General features: G+C 34.2%; 1 protein-coding gene and 1 pseudogene across 2 annotated transcripts in view; both read right to left on the bottom strand.

The window, feature by feature from the left end:
* LOC143235739 (zinc finger MYND domain-containing protein 11-like) overlaps positions 1-5,533 on the bottom strand; it is a 42,267-nt gene extending 36,734 nt beyond the window's left edge. The window contains exons 1-2 of the mRNA XM_076473945.1: positions 3,073-5,533; positions 2,678-2,761 (exon numbers count right to left, since the gene is read on the bottom strand). The gene's annotated coding sequence lies outside the window, so the exon portion shown is untranslated. The remainder of the gene's footprint in view (positions 1-2,677; positions 2,762-3,072) is intronic.
* Positions 5,534-15,433: 9,900 nt separating this feature from the next.
* Positions 15,434-22,757, bottom strand: part of LOC143234459 (formimidoyltransferase-cyclodeaminase-like) — a 32,853-nt pseudogene continuing 25,529 nt past the window's right edge. The window contains exons 11-12 of the transcript XR_013018680.1: positions 18,462-18,557; positions 15,434-16,429 (exon numbers count right to left, since the gene is read on the bottom strand). The product of XR_013018680.1 is annotated as a formimidoyltransferase-cyclodeaminase-like (transcript). The remainder of the gene's footprint in view (positions 16,430-18,461; positions 18,558-22,757) is intronic.

The raw sequence follows: 22,757 nt of genomic DNA on the forward strand, positions 1-22,757 counted from the left end.
AAAGAACAAAACCAACAAAACATGAATTTCACACAAAAACAAAAACTTAACTAAATGAATATTTACTACAAATCAATGTGACTTTTGCTGTTGCCTTTCAGAGACAAGTTCAGATATGCGCAGCTTCACCTTAGCAAGTGCCATTCTCATATCATTTTCACAACAAAGTCTGTTCCTTTTCTTCGTTTTTATGTCTACCATCCTCGAAAAGGATTGCTCGCAAAGATATGTTGTAACAAATGGTACGAGTCTCTCAAGGGCTTTCTTAGCAATAAGAGGGTACGCTACGATTTGGTGACACCAAAACACTGAGAGCATTGTTGTTCTGGAAAGTTGCTGTTGAACCTAGCTCTGCTGAAGTTCAATGATTTCATAGAGGTATTCATCATTGACATCTGCTGTCGCAACACTAAACGTGAACGACTGTCCCACTCATGCTGGACGTGACTCTCTGGTGGGGAAGTATCTGTTGAGAGACTTTGTGAGCTCATCTAAGTGCATGGCAATTGCTTGCTTCAGTTTCCCGGGTACAGAAATGTCTCCGATTTCAGACACATCTTCAATCTTACTTACACAGTCGTCCAGCAGGGGAAAGTTTGCAAAGTTATCATTCTTTGTTCATCGTTTCCATAACTGTAGCTTTTTTTGAAAAGCCTTCAGGTTTTCTTCCACTTCAATGATGTTGACTCCACCGCCCTGCATCTGTTGATTGAGAGCATTGAAGATATCGGCCATGTACACCAAAATGAGAATGAACTCAAATTTTAAGAAGCAATCTGCATGACAATGTTGGTGCTCTTGCAAAAACAGGGATAATTCCACACGCATGGCAAAAACACGATTCAGCACCCTTCCCCAGGATAACCACCAAACATTAGAATGGTACAGAAGTACCTCAAATTCAAAGTCCATTTCATTACATACCTCTTTGAAGATGCGGTGCTTCATGGCATTATTTCGCACAAAGTTCAGACATTCCACTACAATTTTTAATACTTCTGCCAGTTTTGAAGGCAAGGTTTTTTGTTGCCAATGCATACCTATGCAGAACACAGTGCGTTACAATGATGTGTGGTGCATTGGCTTTCACCAGCCCACCAAAACCAGAGTTTCGTTCCAGCATGTCTGGAGCACTGTCCGAACAAACTGCAGAAGCCATATCCCATGAAAGATCATTGTCTCTGAAGAAGTCATCCACAAGTTTCTTCATGTCAGCTGCTTTAGTAGTTGTTGTAAGAGGCTCACAAAATAAAAAAACTTCTTTTATCTCATCGTTCTTCACATAGCACACGAATACAACAAGTTGGCTTAGATTTGAAACGTCAGTAGTCTCGCTGAGTTGAAGGCTGAACTTTGCTGGGCTTGAAATCAGATCTGGAACTACTTGAGCCAAGATGTCATTGCTCATATCATCTATTTTGCTGCTGATGGTGTCATTTGAAAGAGGAATTTGGGATAACTGATTTTCAGCAGCTTTTCCCAGCATGATATTTGCCATCTTCAACGCAGCTAGTTTTATGAGTGCTTCACCAATGGTGTGTGGTTTGCCCTGCTTTGCGATCAAGTACGCAACTTTGTATGATGTTGTGAGGATCGGTTTATCGATGGGTACAAAGCCGAGAACAGGCAAAGTAGCCTCTTCATCAAACCTGGCTCTCTTTACTTTGAATTCAGCAAGCATTATGTTCTTGTATTTCCCATCTCCATGCAGTTTTAGGGAGTGTTCTCTTAATTTTGCTGATGCTAGACTAGAATTGCTCAACTTGGCATTGCAAATCATGCATTGAGGATGCTGAATCCCATCATGTTCCGTTATACATGTGAATCCGTATTGTACGTATTCGTCCGACCACTTTCTGTTTTTGCTCGACATAGTTAGTGTGAAGGGATTGAAAGATTAGAAAAAAAATCACAAATGACGCACGATTACTACTACTGCTAAGAGCACGAAGTTCCCTGCAGCACAGATATTAAGGCCAAATGATGTGGCATGATCAGCCGCAGCCAATGATGGCCAAGTGGAGCATAACGTCACGAGATATACAAGTGGGGTGAATGGAACAGACACACACACAGCGTGTGTCTTGACCTCCGCCGAACCCCTGAGACTGACTCACCAAACTCCTGAGGTTCGACTGAACCCAGGTTAAGAACCACTGTACTAAGCCATTGCAGCCTACCTATTAATAAGGGTAACCAATTAGCAGATATCTCAAAAAGCTTAAAATACTCCAGACAAAGTTCAAAGGTAAAGAGTAATAAATTTTGGTTTTGATGTATATATCTTTGCTGCTTTTCAAATAAAATTACATTTATAAAGACCTGTTGGTCGAAACACTGTCTCATTCACTGAACCAACATTTAAAATACAACACTCACAGCTAGCCCTTTTCAGTCAAATATTTACCAATCCTTCATTATAACTCCCTTAAACTTACTACTTTCTCCATATCTGAAGGTAATCCATTACAAAGGCCAACCATCCTTTTAGAAAAATAAAACTGTCTTAGCTGAAGATGACTCCCTTATACCAAAATTTGTATGTCCCCTTGTCCTTCTGTTCTTACAGTTTAGTATGATAAAAAATGACACAGCAACACAATTGATCTATACTACAACCTTACACACCTCAATCAGATTCTTCTGTGAAAGGAGAATAATTTCAGAGATTTTTTACCTCTTACCACATGACAACCACTTCATCCCATGCACCATTCTAGCAGCTCTCCTCTGAACCCTTTCCAACAACTCAATTTCCTTCCTAAAGTAAAGAATCTTAGACTGAATATAATACTTCAAATGTGGCCTAACCAGTATCACATGAATGCATAACCTATTAAGACTTTTCTTTCACACTTATGTAGATACAGTCTAAAATCTTATTTGATTTGCTAATGACATCATCACACTGATTAGATAGTTTAAGAGACTATAAACTAAGCTCCTCTTCCTTCAATAAATACTATTATGGTTACCATAATTAATATTATACCTATAATTTATGTTATGCTTCACATTGGTTGCAGTTATTATAATTAAAAAACGTGTCTGCTATTGAAATTCCCAACTCACCAGACAGTCCAAGTTCTTCTGTGGAGCAGCCACAGTCTCCTCACAGTCACCAACACTCAAGACCTTAATATAATCAACATATTTAAATTTATTGACCTTTCCCTCATCTATCTCATTGATGTAAATAAAAAACATAACAAAAGTCCTAGCACTAAGCCCTGACACACTTGTGACATCAATCCAGATTGACTGAGCTCCCCTCTATAATAACCCTCTTTCATCCAGCCACTCTTCTATCCCACCACAAAGATATTTTTGTTTCAAAATTGTCTACATTTAACCATGTTTCATGACAATTATATTAAAATCCTCTTTTCCAACCCATGCTCTAAAGTTTCAATTGTATTTCTTTTATCATCATACCAGTAAGTTTAACTAATATGCCTTTAAAACCTACTTTTCACTAGTCCTAGTTCAAAGCTGCCCCTACTGCTGGATCAATAGTTTTCAGAAACAAGCCAGCTCCTACCCTATTTCAAATCATACTTCCAGAAACCTCCCCATTTACCACAGAATTAATCTCACAAATCCAAGCAGCCAATCTGCTTATCCTTATATATTTACTTAAGTGTACAGTTCAGCCCCACTAACCTACTTATTTCATCCCAACAATTAAATGTGCAGTATTGCTGACAGAATTACATTTTTGGCCATTTTATTTAAGTGCTTTTATCAATTATGTCCTCTGATCAATTGTCCCAGAGTGTAATGGAAAGACTGCTACCTTTACTGTATCACTTACTCTATCAATTATACCTTCCATCCTTGTCCTAGAATAATATAAACAAATTATTTTCTCTCTGTTTACTAGTTGTACTAAAACATCAGCTTTAACAATAACCTAATTTCTTGTTTCCATCTCTATCTGTCCTTCTGTTCTTGTTTCCTTCCTCTGCACAAGCTAAAGGTTAAAATATGTTAATATGAAATATAAAAAAGATAGTTGACATAAAATTATCAGTTCTCTATTAAACATAATATTTATAAGTTACAATAACAATAATACTGATTATGTTTCTCAGTCTAACATTTCTGTAAAAAATAGTAACATTTGTCATTTGTTGTTAAACAGACACATGAGATTTACCCAGAAAAACTACAAACAGAATGTTAAGTCTAATCAGTAATGTTAAATGCTGAGCTTAGTAATACAAAGTCAGGCATATTTCCATTATGAATAAATTACCAATACATCAGAAAAAATACTTTAAAAAAATAACCAATACATCAGACAGTTGGCACTTGTAACCTAGACCTAGTAAGATGTTATTAAAATTAATTAAACAGCATGGAGATTCATCAAATGATTCTAATGAAACAATACAGGGATTCATCAGATGATTCTTATGAAACAGCAGGGAGATTCATCAAATGATTCTGATGGAACAGCAGGGAGATTCATCAAATGATTCTGATTGAACAGCAGGGAGATTCATCAAATGATTCTGATGGAACAGCAGGGAGATTCATCAAATGATTCTGATTGAACAGCAGGGAGATTCATCAAATGATTCTGATTGAACAGCAGGGAGATTCATCAAATGATTCTGATGGAACAGCAGGGAGATTCATCAAATGATTCTGATGGAACAGCAGGGAGATTCATTAAATGATTCTGATGGAATAGCAGGGAGATTCATTGAGTGTTTCTAATGAAATGACATTGAGATTCATCAAATTATTCAGTGCAATAAATATTGGCATGTTCTCTTGCCATACTTGTGAACTATGTATATACAAACAGTACTAAATAGATTTACCTTAAGTTCATCAATAAATACAGAATGGTTATTTTATGATTCCTCACTGTACTAAAATATTACAGTCAGTTATACAATATTTCTTTCTTCTTCCACCATTATTTAACACAACAGTTGATTCAGTCTTTTCAAGAGCTATTCATGTTCGTATTACACACATAATTTGCCATAGCATATTGTACCTTTTCACTTTTGTCCTGAACCAAGATGAGTGGTTTCTGGTTATGATTTTTTGTGGTTGTTCAATCACCAGCTTATTTTAATTTTTAATTTGTCCTTATTAACCACAACAAATTTTACCAAAATGTGTATTTGTCATACATGTAATTTCTATCAAAAGTCAGTATCTATTTAGGAACAATACCTTTCATTAAATCAACTGACATGAGAGAGAAGGTACAGCAGGTCCTCTCACTGTGTTGGTAAGTTACATGCAACGTAACCTACGTAGTGCATTAATTAGACATTTATAAAAGGGTAACCTATAGCCAAGTGTGAAACCTTAGTAGAGCAGTACAATGATAGAGATATTTTATATTTTACTTAAATACTTCAAAATTTATAAAGCTAGTTGCTTTCTGATAAGGTTACTATATACATGCATTTTGAATCTCACATATAGTGAGTTGAATTACAAAATCAAAGGTATTAAGATATTTATTAAACCGTATTAAATTTGTATGAAAAGAATTAAATATGAAGTATCCCTTATCAAATTAGAGTCACCACAAAACAATGCTCACTTTCACTCATGTTTACATTCAGTAGTCACATATTTCTCATTTTATGACTTTACTTACCCTTATACTTTGCAACTATTTACCATGATTGCAAAAAAAACAAAAAATACACACAACAGTTATCTAAATTATTACATATTATAATTTTCCTTGACTTTAACACTTACCATTCACAATAACATGTGAAACCTGCAGTGAAACGAGTCAGATTCTCCTCTTAGTTCACCATTCTTTAATTATTAAGAATTTACAGTGGTCAGTATTAACATTTATATTTTTTAACTCAAATAAAAAAGATTTTCAAGTTAACTAAGCAAACTAGGCTTAACAAGTTAACATAAGATACTGCTGCCCCTAACGACAAAGTAACAAAAGTAGGGTAAACCAATATAACTTATTACATAGTGTTACAACCAGAACTTAGTAAAGATAGATAGACCTGTGGCTAAATTCATCCACGAATGATGCTTCAAGGTATGTTATCATTCAACAAAATTCTACGGAAATGTCAGCTAATCCATACATTAATAAAATAACCCGGTGTTTGTATTTTCGCTCATGTCATATATCTAAGTAATAACTTTTTAACAATCAGATAGTTTTTTTCACACAGTCGTCAAGTTTTGTTTACCGTAGGTTAGTATCTTTCAAAAATTAAAGTGCCATCTACTGTAACATTTATGTACACTGTTCATATTCAGTAAACTACTTGAATATTTAGATATCCATCAGTTATTACACAAAAACAATCTATGCTACTCAACGGAAATACTTAAACCGTTTTAAATTTAACGAACCCAGTCTGTTGCATTGACCAGAAAGTCACTACTCAATACAATAATTTTATTTGTAGATTTTTAGAGTCATTTTAAATGATGAAATACCTGAAGAAATTTATCCTTCTAGACCAACATTCCCAGTGACTCAACAATGAATTTGTTTTTCTTGTTAAGCAGAAAATTATACAATGAAATATCTGTGTTATGTCCACTACGAATATCAAACTCCGGCGTTTAGCGCTGTAAACCCTTACCGCAGAGCCACTGGGAAACCGGCGGTAGGTCTAGGAACTATGTAACGCTAAAAAAATCGAGTTTCGATACCTGTGGTGGGCACAACACAGGTATTCCATTGTATAGCTTTATTATACACTTGACAACAAACAACTCAGGCTAGTAACCCATGTTATTTTCTTTTTCTTTTTGATATTATTGGCTTGAAAGCTTGCGAAAAACAAAATTGCCTGAAAACTTAAGTTCCTTATTTTACTAAAAACACTGTCATTTCTCTCACAGTATTTGCTTTTTAGCCTATTTTCAGATTATAGGAATGTACAATTATACATTTTGTGTAACATAGCTGAACAGTAAATATAAAATGGTTCTAAGTCAATTCTAACGATGATTTTTTTTCACGTTATTTAATGATCTATATTTACACCTAAGCATACACGGTGGGATATAATATTCATACCATCAGCCAAAATAACATTTCAACTATAATTTGTTTATAAATTATTATTATTATCATTGTAGTCGTTCTGATCTGATGAAGATTAAGTTTATTGGGTATGGTTTGGTTTTAATTTCACGCAAAGCTATATGAGGGCTATCTGCACTAGCCGTCCCTAATTTAGAAGTGTAAGACTAGAGGAAAGGCAGCTAGTCATCACCACCCACCGCCAACTCTTGGACTATTATTTTACCAACAAATAGTGGGATTGACTGTCACATTATAACGCTCCCATGGCTGAAAGGACGAGCATGCTTGGTATGACGGGGATTCGAACACTTGACCCTCGGATTACGAGTCCAGTGCCTTAACCACCTGGTCATGCTGAACTCCATTGGTTATGAAAGTTATGTTAATGTGCGAAGTATGTATGCATAAAACAACAACAAATATTTAGGGAATATTTACGGTTTAATCCGTACAATATTCTTCTGTGGATATATTTGTTATTGAAGCTAGTTTTAAGAAAATGTATCAACATAACACAGTTAGGACAGAAAGTGTTCGTACCCTTGCGTCTTCAGTAGTTTTTTTTCCTCATAACTTAAAAAGTATCACGATTAGGATAATGGAAGTATAGTATATTATACATATCATACCAACACACATCATAATATTTTTTATGTAAATTGAACGATAAATACAATGTTTATAAACAAATAACCAAACCAGAAGGGGCAGAAAGTGTTCGCACGTCTACTTTAATGGTCAGTTGTGTAGCCTTTCAGGAGAATTACTTGGCCCAATCTCTCCTCATAGCCCTCCATGATCGTTTGACAGTACTCGACTGGTATTTTCTTCCATTAATCTTTACACAAGGCCTCCAACTCTTGCAAGTTTTTCGGATGACGCTGATGAACCTTGGTCTTCAACTCATGCCAAACGTTTTCAATTGGGTTGAGATCAGGTGACTGCGATGGCCACTCCAGAACGCTTATATGGTTCCTCTGCAACCACGATTGCACATATTTCGATGTGTGCTTAGGGTCATTGTCGTGCTGGAAGATCCAACAACGCCCAAGCCGCAAGTTCTGAGCATCATTATTGATATAAGTGCCTAATATGTCAACGTACTCTTCATTTTTTTCATGATTCTGTTGACGCGGTGAAGGCTGCCTGTACCAAAAAAGCTGAAGTAACCCCATAGCATGATCGGGCTACCTCCATGTTTAACTGTAGGGACGGTGTTCTTTAGAAGATTTCGTTCCCCTTCTTACGGAAAATATAGCAAACATCAGTGTGGCCGACAAGCTCAATTTTAGTCTCGTCTGACCAACGAATACTCTTCCAATAGGTAAAGGATTTATCTACATGCTTTCTTGCATACCTCAATCGTGCTTCTAAATGAACAGGCTATAAATATGGAGTTTTACGAGGACGGCATGCTTTGAACCCAGAAGAGCGTTACATGTTCGTAACTGTAGAGATGCTTACTTCAACCCCAATTTCTCTTACCAGTTTCTGTATGTCATTATGCGGTAAACGAGGATTCCTACTAACTTCTCTGTGAACCTTCCTCTTGGTTCTCTCGGGAATTTTGGTGGGGCGTCCGGAACGAGGGAGGTTAGCAGTTGATTCTGTAAGCTTAAACTTGGCAATTATACTTTGAACAGTATATTTCGGCACATTAAGTTGTATAGCAATACCGGAAAGAGACATACGAGACTTGTATTTTACAATAATTCGGGTTTTTAAATCACTGGACAGTTGTTTCAAGTTCGCCATGATGACCAAGCAGATAAGGACAGAGACGGCGCTAAATTGCCGGAAGTACATTTTTTGCTGGCTAAATTCCAATAATTATGAACCCAGTGTCTAGTTCTGGAATGGTATAATGTAGTTCATTCGCCAAACTAAACAAAATTTTTTCGGGAATATCAGTTTTTTCACACGTTCTGAACTGTTTTTTGGTTATTTGTTTATAAACAGTTTGTTTTTTGTTCAATTTACATAAAAATTTATGTATATGTGTGTTAGTATAATATTAATAATATATTATACTTTTATTAGCCTACTCTTGATATTTTTTACGTTATGAGCAAAAAACACTCGGGACGCAGGGGTACGAACATTTTCTGTCGTAACTGTATGATAAAAGTCGCTGTATTTTTTTAATCTCAAAAACAGCAAATAATGCATTTGTGTTTTAATCATTTCGCTAGGTAAACTCTCAAATACAAGTTCGTTAAAGTTGCTTTTGACTCATTTATGAAGAATAATATAAACAATACAGTGTACAATCGAATTTAAAATTCAAGAACAAAATGCCATTTATTACAAAAAATTCACTTTTTCTTTAGGTAAGGTCACATTGTATTATTTTAGTAACGTTGCAATGATATATACATATCGAAATAATCAAGTGACAAAAATAACACTCAGCATGTTTTTGGAATTTCGCACAAAGCTACTCGAGGGCTATCTGTGCTAGCCGTCCCTAATTTAGCAGTGTAAGACTAGAGGGAAGGCAGCTAGTCATCACCACCCACCGCCAACTCTTGGGCTAATCTTTTACCAACGAATAGTGGGATTGACCGTCACATTATACGCCCCCACGGCTGGGAGGGCGAGCATGTTTAGTGCGACGCGGGCTCGAACCCGCGACCCTCGGATTACGAGTCGCACGTCTTACGCGCTTGGCCATGCCAGGCCAACACTAAACACCAATTTTTTTTTTTTTTACTTTTACTTTTTCTTGTTCCTGGACAGAAAGTGTTATTTCCCAATTGCTTATGCCTAAAGTAAATGGAAAAGACCTATTTTTATCTTCAAACTTTGCTTTTGTGACTTGGGAGCGTATAACGAAAACATGATAGGAGACATTATTTGGGGCTGTTATGTGAAAGTGATTTACATTAGAGTCGTAAATCTCGAAAAACTACTCACTTTTAAATATTTTTCTATAACTTTAGTATAAATACATGTAAATCTTGATTCATATGTTGCTTTATTCAGACCTTATGTAAATGAAAATGTGCAAATTTGCCCGTTTTTACATAGAAAATAGGTTAATTTCTAAATTTCATTATCCAGGTCACAAAAGCAAAGTTTGAAGGGAATAATGGCCATTTTTTGTACTTTTACAACATAAGCAATTAAGAAATAACACAATATCCAGGAACAAAATTTGTGTTACATAGTGTAATTCGTATGACTGCATTGACATATTATGAATTTCGTTGCATAACTTTGGACTTGTGAAACATATAACTGTATACTTCTCATAAGTCCTTTCATGAGCATACTTCATCTCAAAACTTACTAGGCTAAGTCTTGGCTTATTTTTTATATTATCTTGGTGCAAAAAAACACTTTAAAATGTTTCTAATTATGGTTTGAAATATACTAAATTTAAACATGGTAACATGCCAAATTAGTCTTAGGTGTTACTTTCTGTGTTTCTGTGACACGAACTGGCCAATGGTTGTTTAAAGGCTCACCTGGATGACAACATATGGGCTTCTTTCTATCTTTAGTATTTAATCTGTGTTGTGAATACAGGCAGGTTTCACATAACACGTGGTCAAGAAAATCGTTCAGTTTATCTTGTTTGAAATTACGTTTGGTCATTTGTCACTTTCAAACTAATACCTGTTACCGCCTGTGGAGAACATTGCTTGCAGTGACCTTGTTTCAGGAAGTCGATAGCACCGTCCTCCAGTGGTTATACAGATGATACCTGGAAGTTATGGGTTACCTGTGCTGTAATGAGGATGATCATGTTGATGCATATCTCTGTGGATAAATGCGAGATTTCTTTTAAATTAAGAGACCTTAAACTTGACAATTTTTTTTGGCTCATCAAGGAGTATGGAAAATCCTGGTTGTCCTATCATTCAGAAATAAGTCTCTATTTTGGAATTAAGGATCAAAGAGAAGGCAACTAGTCCTAAGCTTCTACTGCTTTTAACTGAATAACGAAATTGACTATCACTCTTGTAACACGTACACCGACAGCTGAAAGTGCAAAAGGTGTTTAGTATCGTCAGGTCTCGAACTTGAGGCTCGTGATTCCATAGCTCTATGTACTGACCAATAGACAATGGTTGCACCTTTAATGGAATAAACTATCTACTATGTTGCATTAAGGCTTCTACTGGCTTCTCTTCCCTTTTAATAAAAATATCACGCAGTTTTATAAACTAAATTTATTAGTACAATATTAGTTTAAAACAAACTGGTTTATTATTTTACTATGCATCATAATACTTGCAACGTTTTTATGGCTTTTACCCTTGCATACACATCAATGATGTCGCTAAAGTCTGTCAGCTTTATATTGTTGTTCTGAACTAACATTAACGTCAAAGCAGCAAGGTGTTGTTTTTGTACCGAAGAATGGGGCATTTGACTTTCAGAACTCCAACTATGAAAGTGAATGTACTCTATCGGCTACGAGCAAACGTAACGTCAAGTATATTGAGAAAGGGTATGTCTATGTTTTGATAGATCAAGACTGTACTTCCTTTGTGTAACAATTTGTTGTAGTATCCACTATTCTTTGCTCTATTTTTGTTACTGCTACTACTAGGAAATAAGTTAACACTAAACTTTGAAATTCAATAGTTTCATCTAAGATTTCCAAACCATCTCAGCACTTACAGAATAGATGCATTTTTGTGAAGGATTTCAATTTTTTATGGATGTAAGGCCATCCATAAGTCCAAATTTGCTGGTCAGTTAGGCACACGGTTTTCTCCTATCACGTAAACATTTAACAAGAATGTCAGCGACAATATTGAACATTTCAACTTGAAAAATTTGGTGGCCTTCTAGAACAGCACTTGCACCATTAGACTCATCAAAGAATGGTTTAATATTGCGGGATAGGTCCTCGTAATTACTCAGATATGACAGTCCTAACAGTCGCTTTTGGGATTCTTGCCCTTTCTTTGCCTAATTGATCAGAATTTAAAGTCTGGAACAATTTCAACACTTTTAGAAGGATTTTTTTTCTATCTAAAAGGAACCAAACCCATTGTAAAAGTGTTTTCATATACGTCCATTATTTAATGTACATTTAGGTTCCTAATGTATTTTAAACTGACCACTTTGAACCTGAAGACTGTGTAAAATAAACATTTAGCTGTAATTGTCATGTGTACTGGTTCTTCTCGCAACATCCAACCAAATCTTCAAAGTTCTTGTTACAAGATAATTCATCAGTGTGTCTTTAAATCAGAAGAACTGCACTCAGTGGCATACGTAGGTAAGGGCTAAGACCCAAGACCCATTGATAAATTTATTGTTTAAAACTGCATGGGATGAAGGCCCAACAAAATTATTAGCCCCGAGGCCCACACAACCTTAAATCCTGCATTGACTGCATCCATATATCACTATTTATGTTTTACAGTCACAACTAAATCTTATTAATTAAATTGAAAAAATAAACACTTTAGTGCCATCATTTTGTAGAAAAGTTACCAATCGATATACCTGTGTGTTAAGAATTAAAAAAAAACTACACAGTGGGCTCTCTGTGTTGTGCCCATTATGTATTTCAAAGCCCAATTTTCAGAGTTATAAGCTGTTACACTTACTACTGTGTCAATGGGGGGCACTCATGTAAGTTTAGTCAATTTTTGGAATAACTGTAACATTATTAAGCAAGCATGAAACAATAATACAAGTCTGTAGCATAGGAGATTCTTAAAAAATATGTGCAATGTTTTAAGTCAAACTGACCAAAAAGACAATAAATACTGGAAACATAAAGTGTTATTCTGAAACAGAATGACAAAAATACCTTATTAGTCAAATAAAACAATGTCAAGTGATGTAAGTTTATTTCTCTGTGTATTCAAAAGCTGGAACTAAACTTTAATACCAAGCAAGTTTTGACTTAAAGTATTGGCTTTATTTGGAAGTATGTTAACTCAATCAATTTTTGGAAGTACTTACTTCGTATAAATTTCAATAAACAAGGTTCTTTATCAAAGAAAATGTAAAAAAGATTATGGAACTAAAACGTCATCTACTGCACTAGGTACGTAGAAAAGCGTATACATTTTCATTAAACTTAACTACATGTGATAATCTAACACACAAGCTGTGTACTTGTAATTACTGTAAGATGGTAAAATATTAACTATATATATATATATTGTTGTCATATTATTGAGAGGTTATAACCACAATATCCGTATATTAAATAAATGACACTTGTGTTCCCAACTACCTTTCATAAATAAGAAGTTTGTTGAATATTGTAAAGAGGATTCACACGGAACTGGGAAATGGTCAAGGTTAAAAAAGAAACGTAACAGCAGAACATGGTGTCTTTAGTAGCAAGACACGATTTATTGATTCTCAGTCATATCTGTACATGTATAAAATAATACATTTCAAAATAGTTCACAGGTGAAGTTATTTTTGGATATAAAAACTATTATGCATACAAACTCACAATGACATAACAATAACAGTTTGGATGTTTAATTTTGACATGTCTATAAAACCCAAGTTTCAACAATAAAGTAACACTTTTTTTTTAACAGTAAGAAATAAAAAAACTGATGAAAATAGATGCTACACGAAACGAAGCTTCTTGCTGTAAGTTAACATTTCTATCTCAAGATAGTAAATGAATAATTAACTTTTATAGTAAAAAGATAGAAACTGCACATGAAACAAATTTTTTTATTTTGTCAGCCATGACCAAAACATAGCATACACACACCTCACAATAATTTGGAATGTAAAATATTTCCAAGAAAACAATAAAGAAGTCCTTCCTGGGAAGCTAATACAAATTATTTTAAATCACCTGAAGATGCTAAGTCAATTTGGCAAAACATAGTGTAGTTACAAACCTCTTACGTCCAATAAACTCAAAGTTTGTACCATCCAACAAGCTACAATTTCCTCAAGTTACCTCACTATTTCTACTCCAAAAAACATTTTCTCAAATCAATATTTCAATTTTAATATACAGTCACTAAACAAAACACTAGCTCCAGCACGAGGTTACCTAAGTCTTCACATATACAAAGTGGAAATTATATTAATATGCTCTACCATCAACAACAGAGGCTGCTTTATTATATATAATCTTTCTAATTTCCCCAATACACCTGTTTATTAGAGAGCTAGTTAACTCGAGACCTGCTATAGAAGGTCTGACAAACATTAAAATTACTACCTATAAGGTGTGGGTCATCAAATACAGGGTTTTCCCAGAAACTCAACATTACAATATTTGATCATCTATACCCAATGATAAATGATTCTAACATAATATGATCTATAGTTTAATACCAGATTATGTTTACATGTGATTAGCTCACCTAAAAAACTCTGTTGACTGAAAAATATGCAGATAAAAAGTGTTCTGAAAATATGTTAAAGTTCAGATTAAATGGACATCTAGTGGTTAATCACTTTAGGAATAGGCAGTGTGACAGCTGCTGGTGAGACACCAAATTACAAAAGAAAAGTGAGTCCCTTAGAAATACAGTGGAACCCCTCTAAGAGGCCACCCCTCAGATTCGGTCACCCCTTGAAAGTGGTCATTCAATCAGTCCCTTTTTTTGTTTACATAATCCCTAATTATGTACAGTGGAGCCCCTCTAATCTGGCCAATTTGTCTCAGTCCCGAAGGTGGCTGCTTTAAAGGGGTTCCACTGTACACCATGAAACATATTGTTTAAAGTTGCTATCTCTGGAAAACAAAATCATACTTACCATTGCAGTTATTCATAAATTATTTAAACCAGAATAATCATTGTTATTATACTTTATAAATATCCTCGTACTAAACTTCTAACCCAATTATTTTAAGAATCACAGACCAGGAAGATTTGATGTCATTAGCCTACATGTCTAGTTTCAAGTCCATAAGGTTGTCTCAACAACTTTCTACTTAAAGGTCTGGAATCTGATAACTTGGCAAATAAGTAACAAGCCAATATTTTGAATAGCACCAAAAGAAAACATCACATTCATCTTACAAAGTATTAAAACAAATCACTATTTTGCATCTAATGTGCTTTATTTTGTTAGAATATTCTCTATTTATTAAAAATGTTTCATAATAAAACCAATTCATTCCAGCTCGTGCGACTCTTAAATCACATAAAATTCTACTATAGCATTTCAAGAAACTTATGTTAATTAGTAGTATCTAAACAATTAACTTACACAATAGCTGTCATTACTTATTCAATGTGGCAACTACACTGGTAGGCAAAATTCGTATACTATAGTGCTGGTGAAGGTTGGCTCCAAGTTTTTTTTAGTGTTTAATTTAACAGATAGGAGAGCCTAGGTGGACCAAAATGTCCCTTGTTATCCTTTAATATCATGTGTTACGATACAAGACGTTGATTTATTTCTTTAGAGTTGAGCTTTGTAGTTTTTTTTTCAAATTAATATTTACATTTAGAAACTACCAGACATAATATTTTAGTACAGTTCTGAAGAGGTTATACAAAAACTGGAAATCACACACAGACTTGTAAGTATACATCATCCACAGACTTGTAAGTATACATCATCCACAGACTTGTAAGTATACATCATCCACAGACTTGTAAGTATACATCATCCACAGACTTGTAAGTATACATCACACACAGACTTGTAAGTATACATCATACACAGACTTGTAAGTATACATCATCCACAGACTTGTAAGTATACATCACACACAGACTTGTAAGTATACATCATCCACAGACTTGTAAGTATACATCATCCACAGACTTGTAAGTATACATCATCCACAGACTTGTAAGTATACATCACACACAGACTTGTAAGTATACATCATCCACAGACTTGTAAGTATACATCATCCACAGACTTGTAAGTATACATCATCCACAGACTTGTAAGTATACATCATCCACAGTTTTATCAGCATCAGTCCGCATTGCATGGAACGCCACCAATTGTCCCGTTTTATCATAAGTGATGTAAAAAAGTGTATTCTTTAATACGTGTAGGCACAAACTGGGGAAAAATATATGATATTGTTAGAGTATTTCACATACAATGTGGCTTGTTGTGTTTTCACACTTGGTAACAACCTGAAAATTTGAACAGTTACCTTTTAAAATATAAGAGAAACTTTGTTTTTGTTACATAAATGTAATATGAAAAGAATCAAGTGTGTAAAAAGTAAAGAAAAATCCCGAGAAAAACCAAAATTCTCATTACATATAATCTCATGCTATAAGCCAACTACAGTAAACTGTCAAGACAAAATCTTAATCCAGAACCCTTAATGGTCCGACTCAAGTTCTCCAGCAATAAAATCTACTGTCTCTGTTGAAGTATTTTAAAGATTTCTTGACATTCTATTTCAGTAATTCTTCTGTACTGTTCCACTTCTTCTAATGTCTGTAAAAATGAAACAAAAACTGTAAATACCTAGATGAAAAAGATGTTAATTCTTAGAACAAATATAATTCAAAATTCCATACTTAACACAAGTTTCAGTTTCAACATGAAGCAACAAAACACTTTGTTGTTGTTTTTTTCAGTTCTGTATACAGTGGGGAATTAAACCTAATATCATTGTATAGCAATTCTGTAGACTTCCCACTGACTTTTTGTTTCTTGTCAAGGTGTACATTATTCTATATGTTCTAAGTACTGACTAACCAGAGACATTTTTTGTCAAAGTGTAGATTATATTATACGTTCTAAGCACTGTTGCACCACTGACTCACCCTCTCACACAAAGCTATTTTGATACTCTTTCTACCAATTGAGCACTGCTAAAAAATGTTAATGCTCAGTGCACCAGTCTATACACCTCATACCACCCTTGAACATGTACATAAGGAGTAACCACTCTCCATCAGCAGTATTGTACCACCTTTACTGGTGCAGCTGGCTCCCTCTGATGTTCCTAATCGATACTCACTTTTGAGGACTGGTAGAATCTATAACGAATAACATCAGCAATAAGGAGTAAGGGTAGGAAGTGTGCAAGAAGAAATAATTATTTAACAGAAATACATTTTCAGTGTAAGAACATGTTAACTTCTGATATGATCTTACCTAACAGTGAAACAAAGCCAAAAGTGACCACCTAGAAATAACTGACGTGTTCAAAGATGAAACTGAAGCACACATGTGGGGCACAAGACTACTTCTGAAACGTGTATACTTTTTATTCCACAAGAAGGAAATGAAGTTGGCACAGTCAAGAATGGTTCATAATATAAAGAAAAAAATGGAAGAAGTTCAAATCTACCTCCATTTCAGAAAACAGACCAGAAAAGAGTTGGCTCCAGAAGCTGAAGAGCCACTCTAATAAAGGAAAACTTGAAGCAACTCAACACTCACATGAGAGGAAACAGCAAGTCAAGATACTGTTTGCTGAATTATAACGATGGAGAAAACATCTACCTAACCTCAACTGGACAGATGAGATTCCACAATCCATCCTTGGCATTAGGTGGTTGAGGATAAGAGTAATATAACCATTGTGGTAGAGGCACGTTGATCGTGTGATATATGTACGCAAACCTCAACTGTAAATAACGTGTCGTGTCAAGGAACCAGTGAAATGTTGATCACGTAGCCTACTCCGTTACGAACCAGAGAAATGTTGATCACGTAGCCTACTCAGTTACGAACCAGAGAAATGTTGATCACGTAGCCTACTCCGTTACGAACCAGAGAAATGTTGATCACGTAGCCTACTCCGTTACGAACCAGAGAAATGTTGATCACGTAGCCTACTCCGTTACGAACCAGAGAAATGTTGATCACGTAGCCTACTCCGTTACGAACCAGCAAAATGTTGATCACGTAGCCTACTCCGTTACGAACCAGCAAAATGTTGATCACGTAGCCTACTTCGTTACGAACCAGCAAAATGTTGATCACGTAGCCTACTTCGTTACGAACCAGTAAAATGTTGATCACGTAGCCTACTCCGTTACAAACCAGTAAAATGTTGATCACGTAGCCTACTCTGTTACAAACCAGTAAAATGTTGATCACTTAGCCTACTCAGTTACAAACTGGTAAATGTTTAAGTAGCTTACTCAGTTACGAACTAGTCAATTTTTAAGATGCCTTACACGAAGCAAGAGATTGACACAAATTATATATTTCCTGTACAAATATATCTTAGACAAATCTGTAATATTACATTCACACAAACTTTAAACGTGTTAAAGGAGTTTGATGTTTTTGCAATAATTTTTAATGTATTCATTACCAAATATAATAACAGTATGAAGAACATTGACAGTTGTCCTGTTTTAACCAAAAGCGTACTCTTTCTCTCTGGGGATCTTGTATCAATTTACTTTTAAACATCAGCTTCCACTGAAGGGCTTAAAGATCACTTTAACACTAAACACATGAAAATGTTAGCTTGAAAAGAACATTATTACAGTAACTTTCAGCTCACCTTCTTCTTATAATGCTCATCCTTTATGCCTTCCATATTGATAGTAACGTTCCAGTACGCTCCCATAAATCCTGTCTCTAAACATTTTATGCCAACCTGAAATTCACAAAAATAAAAGCAATGTGTGGAAAACAATATTCTATTATTTATCAGAAATTTGTATTTCACTAACTAAACAATGGGTTTTTGGTCAAATCAAATGTTAATCTGTATCAAACATTCTATAACAATTATATGTTAAAACAGGATAAGTGTTTACATTGGTATCATTTAAAATGTCACAAAGTATCTTTTTTTTTTCTGAAAAACAATTTCTGTAATAAATTGCAAGTTTTGACATATTTATACAAGGGTCAAGCTAACCCACTACTATTTAAAGATAAAGTACAACAACTGTAAACAGTTTTATATTATTAAAAACTTATGATCACAAAAAGGACAACTGTAAGATAATTATGAAAAACAGAACCTAATTGAAACTAATAATCTATTTAATGAAGATAATTCTATGTAACAAACTAATTAGAAATACATAAATACAGATAACAAAGGAGTTTTGTTTAACTAGATTTGTTCTAAATTCACATCCCACACCACAATACACAGAACGTGTGAGCTTTGGACAATTAGATTTGTTCTAAATCCACATTCCACACCACAATACAGATAACAAGTGAGCTTTGGTCACATTCCACACCATAATACACAGAATATTATCTTTGGTCAACTAGATTTGTTCTAAAATCCACATTCCACACCATAATACAGATAACAAGTGAGCTTTGGTCAACTTAGGAAATTAAGTTTATTCTAAATCCAACATAAGCTAATACAAATTGACTTTTGTAAGATTAATATTCATTCAAAGACCAGTTATCAATAAGATGTAATAAAATGAGCTGTAAAGAAAAATATATTATTCCATGCAAACTATAAAATTATTAAAACTAGTAACACTGATTTTCTTGTGAACTTTCAACAGGAATAATCTTGAAGGTATTAAAACTGAACTTCCAATTCAAGAAAGCCCAGGTTTCATATTTTATATAAACCTTTTTACAACAACTAGTTCAGTTTAAACTCAAGGGCTTGTGGAAGAGAAGCATTATTTCTAAAATTTATTACAGAATACAACTAATTTATGTAATTGTACCAACATTTCTTAGGTTGAAAACATTGCACACTGTATTTTCAGTAAGAGCATAAAATATTCAAATATATTTTGGTCAGGTCTGTTTTATATTAAAGGTGGGGCAGTAACTAGGTAACGTTTAGACGACAAACATATTCGTTAACACTGATCAGGCTACTGTGAGCCTGGAGCATTTATTCCACACGTTATCGAAAGTGTCCTGCATCTTGGGAAACTAGGCAAACTGTTAAATGTTAAATTTATGTTGTTTACTTAAGAAACTAAAATTGCATGTATTATGAAACATAACATACATGTAGAATTATTATTTTTATTTTTCACAAACCTTCATGAAAGACTATCTGCACATAATGAGAACGTGCTAGAGTAGAGGGGAGGAACTACTCGTAGAGAGAACTTGCTACTTTTATGATGCAATTACAGTCTCAAATACTATGTTTGTTTTGATGATTGTTTGACGTAACATTAGCAAGTTTTGGAAGCTATTAATTTTTTATTAAATGACAATCACATCTGAAATTTCACAAGCTGTAAACAGTTTTCATAACAGAAATAACAGGTTAAAAATAAACTATTAAATAAGCACTAAATTCATAGATACAATGTGGTAAATCCAAGCTAGTACTGACAGGGTGGTTTCTGATATGTTCAAGTCTAGTAAAACACAGTCGCTTATATCCAAACTGTGCTATAGTGCTTCCTGGTGAGAATTATAATCATTTTCCCATCACCTCACCTATCAAGTACTATAGCTATACCAGTATAAACGCCAGTCAAAAATGGCAGGAAACCAAAGACTGCCATATTTAAATCTTCCAATATGTATTTGCAACTCTACAATATCTCCTTTACCTACAGAATGTAAACACATTATGTATTGGTGCCTTTCAATAAAATATTAAAACACACAATGACCAGAGACTATATATACACACACACGTTTTTCTTCTGAGGAAGAGTCGTCGTCGTCTTCCCTATAGATAACTAAAGAGTTGTCGCCTTCCTATAGATAACTAAAGAGTTGTCGCCTTCCCTATAGATAACTAAAGAGTTGTCGCCTTCCCTATAGATAACTAAAGAGTTGTCGTCTTCCCTATAGATAACTAAAGAGTTGTCGTCTTCCCTATAGATAACTAAAGAGTTGTCGTCTTCCCTATAGATAACTAAAGAGTCGTCGTCTTCCCTATAGATAACTAGTTACTTTAATTTATTTTAACAAAGATTTTTTCATAATAATTTTCAAGCCTACACTTGTGCTACTTTCTTAATAGAAATCTTCCCTGGTTTTCTATTCAGATCTTACCTAGCTTGGTGTCACACAGATAATGCCATGATTGATCTGGTCCTAGGAACTCACTCTTTGACAGAATTTGGCAGGAAAAGTGCCAAAATTAGGAAACTATCTACCTCTACATTAATGATTCAACTAAAATAGAAACTGGTATTCAAAAGAGGAAAAGTAGGATTGGACTCATGTAACTGTCAATGTCAAGTGTGACCCCATGACTTACCAACCAACTGACAGTTGGCACATATTTATTGATGAGGATAAGTGTGAATTATTGTTATTAAAATAAATGACCAAATTTTATAAAACCTTTTAAATATATTGCCACATATCCCAACTAACTGATTATATCAATATTGTAGCTTTTGGTTGTTTGTTTTTTTTATATAGTAAAATACCAAGAAGAAGATTCCAGGGTTCAGCAAAACTGTGATAAAATTTACTACAATGTAATCACTATTTTGTAAAAAACAATCATTGAGATTTATATACAAACATAATATTATTACAACAAAGGTCTAATAAACAAGGTAGTTTTGTGTTACATTCCCCTCAAATTAGTGGGCCAAACTTTCATGCTTGAAAAAAAATACAGGATCATTTTGGCAGAAGATTTTTCTTTAATGTTTTATTTATATGTAATGAAACTTTACATGTATCAAAATTCAGTGATATAAGTTATTTTCTCTAAAATTGAGTGTCACCCTCATTTGATACAGAACAGAGCAGTCATTGTTTTGGTCATTTCATCCAGCCCAGTCAATATGTAAAAAAGGCTGGTATGGGGGAGAGAAAGCTCTACATTCCTACACTCAATTACACAACCACCTTCAAACATGTAGTCAGCAATTGGTCAGTTACCTCAATCTTTCTTTGTGAACCTGACGATGATTGAGGAAGGTCAAAATGTTGTTCACTCCTCTACATAGAGATTTTCTACCCATACCAGCCGTTTCTACATGTATATTTTTCTCTACAAGTGGGTTTTCTTGTCATTTTGTACAGCTATAATAAATAAAAGCTGGTACTTTTAATACACAATGAAAATTTGTACTGAAAGTGACCAAATATTAATTTTGATAAAAGGAAGCCAAGTTTAAATTTTGGAGCAGAATTTATATATTTACTCTGTCTGATGGTCCAAGTATTATGTCAAAGATGAAACAGAGATTTCTTGACATAATTGTTTGATATTAATTCATTCCTAAGCCTGTTAAATTTGCCTCTTAACTTACAGCCAAGTAATGACTACTGTTGTTACATGCAAGCAATCATAAGTAAACCAAACAAGTACAATAACAAGTTCCTCACATGGACTAAACAAACAACATAATCAAAGTTAAATTATAATTGTAATTACCACTAAAATACACACTGCATAAAAAGCTTGTAAAATCTCATTTGCTGGATTTATCTTGTAATTTAGGATCTGAGGCCAGTTTAGATTTTTCTCAATTTGTAAGATTATTACATGTTCAAACTATTTATCAGATACTTTATTAATTTAGTTCAGTGTTTTATAAGATTTTGCACAACACAACATGGGTGTTATTACACTAGGTGTTCTTAGTTTGAAGTGATATCTTGGAGAAAGGGCAGTTAATTTCATGATCTAACTTGGTGAGAATAAGTTTTGATAGCAAGGTAAATTGATTTAACTCTAAGAAAATTATTATAAATTTATAATAGCTTGATAAAGAACTTCTCACTGAATATATGTCACATGCAAGAAACTGCTTCAAAAGTCACACATATCAGGAACACTATTTATATTATATATATTTTGCCCAATCACAGAAGCAGTTACAAAGCACATTTAGGCGCTACTATTTTTATTTTAAGAACATGGAAAACA

This window comes from Tachypleus tridentatus, chromosome 12 (genome assembly GCF_004210375.1).
Source record: "Tachypleus tridentatus isolate NWPU-2018 chromosome 12, ASM421037v1, whole genome shotgun sequence".
Taxonomy (NCBI): Eukaryota; Metazoa; Arthropoda; class Merostomata; order Xiphosura; family Limulidae; genus Tachypleus; species Tachypleus tridentatus.